Source organism: Andrena cerasifolii, unplaced genomic scaffold (assembly GCF_050908995.1).
Source record: "Andrena cerasifolii isolate SP2316 unplaced genomic scaffold, iyAndCera1_principal scaffold0019, whole genome shotgun sequence".
Classification (NCBI taxonomy): Eukaryota; Metazoa; Arthropoda; class Insecta; order Hymenoptera; family Andrenidae; genus Andrena; species Andrena cerasifolii.
The window spans coordinates 263,939-272,669 of NW_027484912.1; positions in this window are offsets into that span (position 1 = coordinate 263,939).

Sequence of the window (8,731 nt, forward strand, 5' to 3'; positions counted from 1 at the left end):
GTCGCCCTCGTCGCCCTTGTCGTCCTCGTCGTCCTCGTCGTCGCCCTCGTCGTCCTCGTCGCCCTTGTCGTCCTCGTCGTCCTCGTCGTCCGTCCTCGTCGTCCTCGTCGCCCTCGTCGTCCTCGTCGTCGTTCCTCGTCCTCGTCGTCGTTCCTCGTCCTCGTTGTCGTTCCTCGTCCTCGTCGTCGTTCCTTGTCGTCGTCCTCGTGGTCTTCCTCGTCGTCGCCCTCGTCGCCCTCGTCGTCCTCGTCGCCCTTGTCGTCCTCGTCGTCCTCGTCGTCGTCCTCGTCGTCCTCGTCGTCCTCGTCGTCGTCGTCGTCCTCGTCGTCGTCCTCGTCGTCCTCCTCGTCGTCGTCGTCGTCGTCCTCGTCGTCCTCCTCGTCGTCGTCGTCGTCCTCGTCGTCTCCTCGTCGTCGTCGTCGTCCTCGTCGTCTTCCTCCTCGTCGGCGTCGTTCCTCGTCGTCGTCGTCGTCGTCGTCGTCCTCGTCGTCGTCGTCGTACTCGTCGTCCTCATCCTCGTCGTCGTCGTCGCCCTCGTCGTCCTCCTCGTCGTCGTCGTCGTCGTCCTCGTCGTCGTCCTCGTCGTCCTCCTCCTCGTCGTCGTCGTCGTCCTCGTCGTCCTCGTCGTCGTCGTCGTCGTCGTCGTCGTTCCTCGTCCTCGACGTCGTTCCTCGTCCTCGACGTCGTTCCTCGTCCTCGACGACGTTCCTCGTCCTCGACGTCGTTCCTCGTCCTCGACGTCGTTCCTCGTCCTCGACGTCGTTCCTCGTCCTCGACGTCGTTCCTCGTCCTCGACGTCGTTCCTCGTCCTCGACGTCGTTCCTCGTCCTCGACGACGTTCCTCGTCCTCGACGTCGTTCCTCGTCCTCGACGTCGTTCCTCGTCCTCGACGTCGTTCCTCGTCCTCGACGTCGTTCCTCGTCCTCGACGTCGTTCCTCGTCCTCGACGTCGTTCCTCGTCCTCGACGTCGTTCCTCGTCCTCGACGTCGTTCCTCGTCCTCGACGTCGTTCCTCGTCCTCGACGTCGTTCCTCGTCCTCGTCGTCGTTCCTCGTCCTCGTCGTGGTTCCTCGTCCTCGTCGTCGTTCCTCGTCCTCGTCGTCGTCCTTGTCGTTGTCGTCCTCGTCGTCCTCGTCGCCCTCGTCGTCCTCGTCGCCCTCGTCGTCCTCGTCGTCGTTCCTCGTCCTCGTCGTCGTTCCTTGTCGTCGTCCTCGTGGTCTTCCTCGTCGTCGCCCTCGTCGCCCTCGTCGTCCTCGTCGCCCTTGTCGTCCTCGTCGTCCTCGTCGTCGTCCTCGTCGTCCTCGTCGTCCTCGTCGTCGTCCTCGTCGTCGTCCTCGTCGTCCTCGTCGTTCCTTGTCGTCGTCCTCGTCGTCTTCTTCGTCGTCGCCCTCGTTGCCCTCGTCGTCCTCGTCGTCCTCGTCGTCGTTCCTCGTCCTCGTCGTTGTTCCTTGTCGTCGTCCTCCTCGTCTTCCTCGTCGTCGCCCTCGTCGCCCTCGTCGTCCTCGTCGTCGTCCTCGTCGTCGTAGTCGTCGTCCTCGTCGTCCTCGTCGTCGTCGTCGTCGTCTTCCTCGTCGTCGCCCTCGTCGCCCTCGTCGTCCTCGTCATCGTCCTCGTCGTCGCCCTCGTCGCCCTCGTCGTCCTCGTCGCCGTTCCTCGTCCTCGTCGTCGTTCCTTGTCGCCGTCCTCGTCGTCTTCCTCGTCGTCGCCCACGTCGTCCTCGTCGACCTCGTCGTCCTCGTCGTCCTCGTCGTCCTCGTCGTCCTCGTCGTCGTTCCTCGTTCTCGTCGTTGTTCCTTGTCGTCGTCCTCCTCGTCTTCCTCGTCGTCGCCCTCGTCGCCCTCGTCGCCCTCGTCGTCCTCGTCGTCGTCCTCGTCGTCGTAGTCGTCGTCCTCGTCGTCCTCGTCGTCGTCGTCGTCGTCTTCCTCGTCGTCGCCCTCGTCGCCCGCGTCGTCCTCGTCGTCCTCGTCGTCCTCGTCGTCCTCGTCGTCCTCGTCATCGTCCTCGTCGTCTTCCTCGTCGTCGCCCTCGTCGTCCTCGTCGTCCTCGTCGTCCTCGTCGTCCTCGTCGTCCTCGTCGTCCTCGTCATCGTCCTCGTCGTCTTCCTCGTCGTCGCCCTCGTCGCCCTCGTCGTCCTCGTCCTCGTCGTCGTTCCTTGCCGTCGTCCTCGTGGTCTTCCTCGTCGTCGCCCTCGTCGCCCTCGTCGCCCTTGTCGTCCTCGTCGTCCTCGTCGTCGCCCTCGTCGTCCTCGTCGCCCTTGTCGTCCTCGTCGTCCTCGTCGTCGTCCTCGTCGTCCTCGTCGCCCTCGTCGTCCTCGTCGTCGTTCCTCGTCCTCGTCGTCGTTCCTCGTCCTCGTTGTCGTTCCTCGTCCTCGTCGTCGTTCCTTGTCGTCGTCCTCGTGGTCTTCCTCGTCGTCGCCCTCGTCGCCCTCGTCGTCCTCGTCGCCCTTGTCGTCCTCGTCGTCCTCGTCGTCGTCCTCGTCGTCCTCGTCGTCCTCGTCGTCCTCGTCGTCCTCGTCGTCGCCCTCGTCGCCCTCGTCGTCCTCGTCGTCATCCTCGTCGTCGTAGTCGTCGTCCTCGTCGTCCTCGTCGTCGTCGTCGTCGTCTTCCTCGTCGTCGCCCTCGTCGCCCTCGTCGTCCTCGTCATCGTCCTCGTCGTCTTCCTCGTCGTCGCCCTCGTCGCCCTCGTCGTCCTCGTCGCCGTTCCTCGTCCTCGTCGTCGTTCCTTGTCGTCGTCCTCGTCGTCTTCCTCGTCGTCGCCCTCGTCGTCCTCGTCGACCTCGTCGTCCTCGTAGTCCTCGTCGTCCTCGTCGTCGTTCCTCGTCCTCGTCGTTGTTCCTTGTCGTCGTCCTCGTCGTTGTTCCTTGTCGTCGTCCTCCTCGTCTTCCTCGTCGTCGCCCTCGTCGCCCTCGTCTTCCTCGTCGTCGCCCTCGTCGCCCTCGTCGTCCTCGTCGTCGTCCTCGTCTTCGTAGTCGTCGTCCTCGTCGTCCTCGTCGTCGTCGTCGTCGTCTTCCTCGTCGTCGCCCTCGTCGCCCTCGTCGTCCTCGTCATCGTCCTCGTCGTCTTCCTCGTCGTCGCCCTCGTCGCCCTCGTCGTCCTCGTCGTCGTTCCTCGTCCTCGTCGTCGTTCCTTTTCGTCGTCCTCGTCGTCTTCCTCGTCGTCGCCCTCGTCGTCCTCGTCGACCTCGTCGTCCTCGTCGTCCTCGTCGCCCTCGTCGTCCTCGTCGTCCTCGTCGTCCTCGTCATCGTCCTCGTCGTCTTCCTCGTCGTCACCCTCGTCGCCCTCGTCGTCCTCGTCGTCGTTCCTCGTCCTCGTCATCGTTCCTCGTCCTCGTCGTGGTTCCTCGTCCTCGTCGTCGTTCCTCGTCCTCGTCGTCGTCGTCGTCGTCGTCGTCGTCGTCCTCGTCGTCCTCGTCGCCCTCGTCGTCCTCGTCGTCGTTCCTCGTCCTCGTCGTCGTTCCTCGTCCTCGTCGTCGTTCCTTGTCGTCGTCCTCGTGGTCTTCCTCGTCGTCGCCCTCGTCGCCCTCGTCGTCCTCGTCGCCCTTGTCTTCCTCGTCGTCCTTGTCGTCGTCCTCGTCGTCCTCGTCGTCCTCGTCGTCCTCGTCGTTCCTTGTCGTCGTCCTCGTCGTTCCTTGTCGTCGTCCTCGTCGTCTTCTTCGTCGTCGCCCTCGTTGCCCTCGTCGTCCTCGTCGTCCTCGTCGTCGTTCCTCGTCCTCGTCGTTGTTCCTTGTCGTCGTCCTCCTCGTCTTCCTCGTCGTCGCCCTCGTCGCCCTCGTCGTCCTCGTCGTCGTCCCCGTCGTCGTAATCGTCGTCCTCGACGTCCTCGTCGTCGTCGTCGTCGTCTTCCTCGTCGTCGCCCTCGTCGCCCTCGTCGTCCTCGTCATCGTCCTCGTCGTCTTCCTCGTCGTCGCCCTCGTCGCCCTCGTCGTCCTCGTCGCCGTTCCTCGTCCTCGTCGTCGTTCCTTGTCGTCGTCCTCGTCGTCTTCCTCGTCGTCGCCCTCGTCGTCCTCGTCGCCCTCGTCGTCCTCGTCGACCTCGTCGTCCTCGTCGTCCTCGTCGTCCTCGTCGACCTCGTCGTCCTCGTCGTCCTCGTCGTCCTCGTCGTCGTTCCTCGTCCTCGTCGTTGTTCCTTGTCGTCGTCCTCCTCGTCTTCCTCGTCGTCGCCCTCGTCGCCCTCGTCGTCCTCGTCGTCGTCCTCTTCGTCGTAGTCGTCGTCCTCGTCGTCCTCGTCGTCGTCGTCGTCGTCTTCCTCGTCGTCGCCCTCGTCGCCCTCGTCGTCCTCGTCATCGTCCTCGTCGTCTTCCTCGTCGTCGCCCTCGTCGCCCTCGTCGTCCTCGTCGCCGTTCCTCGTCCTCGTCGTCGTTCCTCGTCCTCGTCGTGGTTCCTCGTCCTCGTCGTCGTTCCTCGTCCTCGTCGTCGTCGTCGTCGTCGTCGTCCTCGTCCTCGTCGTCGTTCCTTGTCGTCGTCCTCGTGGTCTTCCTCGTCGTCGCCCTCGTCGCCCTCGTCGTCCTCGTCGTCCTCGTCGCCCTCGTCGTCCTCGTCGTCCTCGTCGTCCTCGTCATCGTCCTCGTCGTCTTCCTCGTCGTCACCCTCGTCGCCTTCGTCGTCCTCGTCGTCGTTCCTCGTCCTCGTCGTCGTTCCTCGTCCTCGTCGTTGTTCCTCGTCCTCGTCGTGGTTCCTCGTCCTCGTCGTCGTTCCTCGTCCTCGTCGTCGTCGTCGTCGTCGTCGTCCTCGTCGTCCTCGTCGCCCTCGTCGTCCTCGTCGTCGTTCCTCGTCCTCGTCGTCGTTCCTCGTCCTCATCGTCGTTCCTTGTCGTCGTCCTCGTGGTCTTCCTCGTCGTCGCCCTCGTCGCCCTCGTCGTCCTCGTCGCCCTTGTCGTCCTCGTCGTCCTTGTCGTCGTCCTCGTCGTCCTCGTCGTCCTCGTCGTCGTCCTCGTCGTCGTCCTCGTCGTCCTCGTCGTTCCTTGTCGTCGTCCTCGTCGTTCCTTGTCGTCGTCCTCGTCGTCTTCTTCGTCGTCGCCCTCGTTGCCCTCGTCGTCCTCGTCGTCCTCGTCGTCGTTCCTTGTCCTCGTCGTTGTTCCTTGTCGTCGTCCTCCTCGTCTTCCTCGTCGTCGCCCTCGTCGCCCTCGTCGTCCTCGTCGTCGTCCTCGTCGTCGTAGTCGTCGTCCTCGACGTCCTCGTCGTCGTCGTCGTCGTCTTCCTCGTCGTCGCCCTCGTCGCCCTCGTCGTCCTCGTCATCGTCCTCGTCGTCTTCCTCGTCGTCGCCCTCGTCGCCCTCGTCGTCCTCGTCGCCGTTCCTCGTCCTCGTCGTCGTTCCTTGTCGTCGTCCTCGTCGTCTTCCTCGTCGTCGCCCTCGTCGTCCTCGTCGACCTCGTCGTCCTCGTCGTCGTTCCTCGTCCTCGTCGTTGTTCCTTGTCGTCGTCCTCCTCGTCTTGCTCGTCGTCGCCCTCGTCGCCCTCGTCGTCCTCGTCGCGTCCTCGTCGTCGTAGTCGTCGTCCTCGTCGTCCTCGTCGTCGTCGTCGTCGTCTTCCTCGTCGTCGCCCTCGTCGTCCTCGTCGTCCTCGTCGTCGTCGTCGTCGTCTTCCTCGTCGTCGCCCTCGTCGCCCTCGTCGTCCTCGTCGTCGTTCCTCGTCCTCGTCGTGGTTCCTCGTCGTCGTCGTCGTCCTCGTCGTCCTCCTCGTCGTCCTCGTCGTCCTCGTCGTCCTCGTCGTCCTCGTCGTCCTCGTCGTCCTCGTCGTCCTCGTCGTACTCGTCGTCCTCGTCCTCCTCGTCGTCGTTGTCGTCGTCCTCGTCGTCGTCCTCGTCGTCGTAGTCGTCGTCCTCGTCGTCGTCGTCGTCGTCTTCCTCGTCGTCGCCCTCGTCGCCCTCGTCGTCCTCGTCATCGTCCTCGTCGTCTTCCTCGTCGTCGCCCTCGTCGCCCTCATCGTCCTCGTCGTCGTTCCTCGTCCTCGTCGTCGTTCCTTGTCGTCGTCCTCGTCGACTTCCTCGTCGTCGCCCTCGTCGTCCTCGTCGACCTCGTCGTCCTCGTCGTCCTCGTCGCCCTCGACGTCCTCGTCGTCCTCGTCGTCCTCGTCGTCCTCGTCATCGTCCTCGTCGTCTTCCTCGTCGTCGCCCTCGTCGTCCTCGTCGACCTCGTCGTCCTCGTCGTCGTTCCTCGTCCTCGTCGTTGTTCCTTGTCGTCGTCCTCCTCGTCTTGCTCGTCGTCGCCCTCGTCGCCCTCGTCGTCCTCGTCGCGTCCTCGTCGTCGTAGTCGTCGTCCTCGTCGTCCTCGTCGTCGTCGTCGTCGTCTTCCTCGTCGTCGCCCTCGTCGTCCTCGTCGTCCTCGTCGTCGTCGTCGTCGTCTTCCTCGTCGTCGCCCTCGTCGCCCTCGTCGTCCTCGTCGTCGTTCCTCGTCCTCGTCGTGGTTCCTCGTCGTCGTCGTCGTCCTCGTCGTCCTCCTCGTCGTCCTCGTCGTCCTCGTCGTCCTCGTCGTCCTCGTCGTCCTCGTCGTCCTCGTCGTCGTCCTCGTCGTCGTCGTCGTCGTCTTCCTCGTCGTCGCCCTCGTCGCCCTCGTCGTACTCGTCGTCCTCGTCCTCCTCGTCGTCGTTGTCGTCGTCCTCGTCGTCGTCCTCGTCGTCGTAGTCGTCGTCCTCGTCGTCGTCGTCGTCGTCTTCCTCGTCGTCGCCCTCGTCGCCCTCGTCGTCCTCGTCATCGTCCTCGTCGTCTTCCTCGTCGTCGCCCTCGTCGCCCTCGTCGTCCTCGTCGTCGTTCCTCGTCCTCGTCGTCGTTCCTTGTCGTCGTCCTCGTCGACTTCCTCGTCGTCGCCCTCGTCGTCCTCGTCGACCTCGTCGTCCTCGTCGTCCTCGTCGCCCTCGACGTCCTCGTCGTCCTCGTCGTCCTCGTCGTCCTCGTCATCGTCCTCGTCGTCTTCCTCGTCGTCGCCCTCGTCGCCCTCGTCGTCCTCGTCGTCGTTCCTCGTCCTCGTCGTCGTTCCTCGTCCTCGTCGTTGTTCCTCGTCCTCGTCGTGGTTCCTCGTCCTCGTCGTCGTTCCTCGTCCTCGTCGTCGTCGTCGTCGTCGTCGTCCTCGTCGTCCTCGTCGCCCTCGTCGTCCTCGTCGTCGTTCCTCGTCCTCGTCGTCGTTCCTCGTCCTCGTCGTCGTTCCTTGTCGTCGTCCTCGTGGTCTTCCTCGTCGTCGCCCTCGTCGCCCTCGTCGTCCTCGTCGCCCTTGTCGTCCTCGTCGTCCTTGTCGTCGTCCTCGTCGTCCTCGTCGTCCTCGTCGTCGTCCTCGTCGTCGTCCTCGTCGTCCTCGTCGTTCCTTGTCGTCGTCCTCGTCGTTCCTTGTCGTCGTCCTCGTCGTCTTCTTCGTCGTCGCCCTCGTTGCCCTCGTCGTCCTCGTCGTCCTCGTCGTCGTTCCTCGTCCTCGTCGTTGTTCCTTGTCGTCGTCCTCCTCGTCTTCCTCGTCGTCGCCCTCGTCGCCCTCGTCGTCCTCGTCGTCGTCCTCGTCGTCGTAGTCGTCGTCCTCGACGTCCTCGTCGTCGTCGTCGTCGTCTTCCTCGTCGTCGCCCTCGTCGCCCTCGTCGTCCTCGTCATCGTCCTCGTCGTCTTCCTCGTCGTCGCCCTCGTCGCCCTCGTCGTCCTCGTCGCCGTTCCTCGTCCTCGTCGTCGTTCCTTGTCGTCGTCCTCGTCGTCTTCCTCGTCGTCGCCCTCGTCGTCCTCGTCGACCTCGTCGTCCTCGTCGTCGTTCCTCGTCCTCGTCGTTGTTCCTTGTCGTCGTCCTCCTCGTCTTGCTCGTCGTCGCCCTCGTCGCCCTCGTCGTCCTCGTCGCGTCCTCGTCGTCGTAGTCGTCGTCCTCGTCGTCCTCGTCGTCGTCGTCGTCGTCTTCCTCGTCGTCGCCCTCGTCGTCCTCGTCGTCCTCGTCGTCGTCGTCGTCGTCTTCCTCGTCGTCGCCCTCGTCGCCCTCGTCGTCCTCGTCGTCGTTCCTCGTCCTCGTCGTGGTTCCTCGTCGTCGTCGTCGTCCTCGTCGTCCTCCTCGTCGTCCTCGTCGTCCTCGTCGTCCTCGTCGTCCTCGTCGTCCTCGTCGTCCTCGTCGTCCTCGTCGTACTCGTCGTCCTCGTCCTCCTCGTCGTCGTTGTCGTCGTCCTCGTCGTCGTCCTCGTCGTCGTAGTCGTCGTCCTCGTCGTCGTCGTCGTCGTCTTCCTCGTCGTCGCCCTCGTCGCCCTCGTCGTCCTCGTCATCGTCCTCGTCGTCTTCCTCGTCGTCGCCCTCGTCGCCCTCGTCGTCCTCGTCGTCGTTCCTCGTCCTCGTCGTCGTTCCTCGTCCTCGTCGTCGTTCCTCGTCCTCGACGTCGTTCCTCGTCCTCGACGTCGTTCCTCGTCCTCGACGTCGTTCCTCGTCCTCGACGTCGTTCCTCGTCCTCGACGTCGTTCCTCGTCCTCGACGTCGTTCCTCGTCCTCGTCGATCCTCGTCCTCGACGTCGTTCCTCGTCCTCGACGTCGTTCCTCGTCCTCGACGTCGTTCCTCGTCCTCGACGTCGTTCCTCGTCCTCGTCGTCGTTCCTCGTCCTCGTCGTGGTTCCTCGTCCTCGTCGTCGTTCCTCGTCCTCGTCGTCGTCCTCGTCGTCGTCGTCCTCGTCGTCGTCGTCGTCGTCGTCGTCGTCGTCGTCGATCCTCGTCGTCCTCGTCGTCCTCGTCGTCGTCGTCGTCGTCTTCCTCGTCGTCGCCCTCGTCGCCCTCGTCGTCCTCGTCGTCGTTCCTCGTC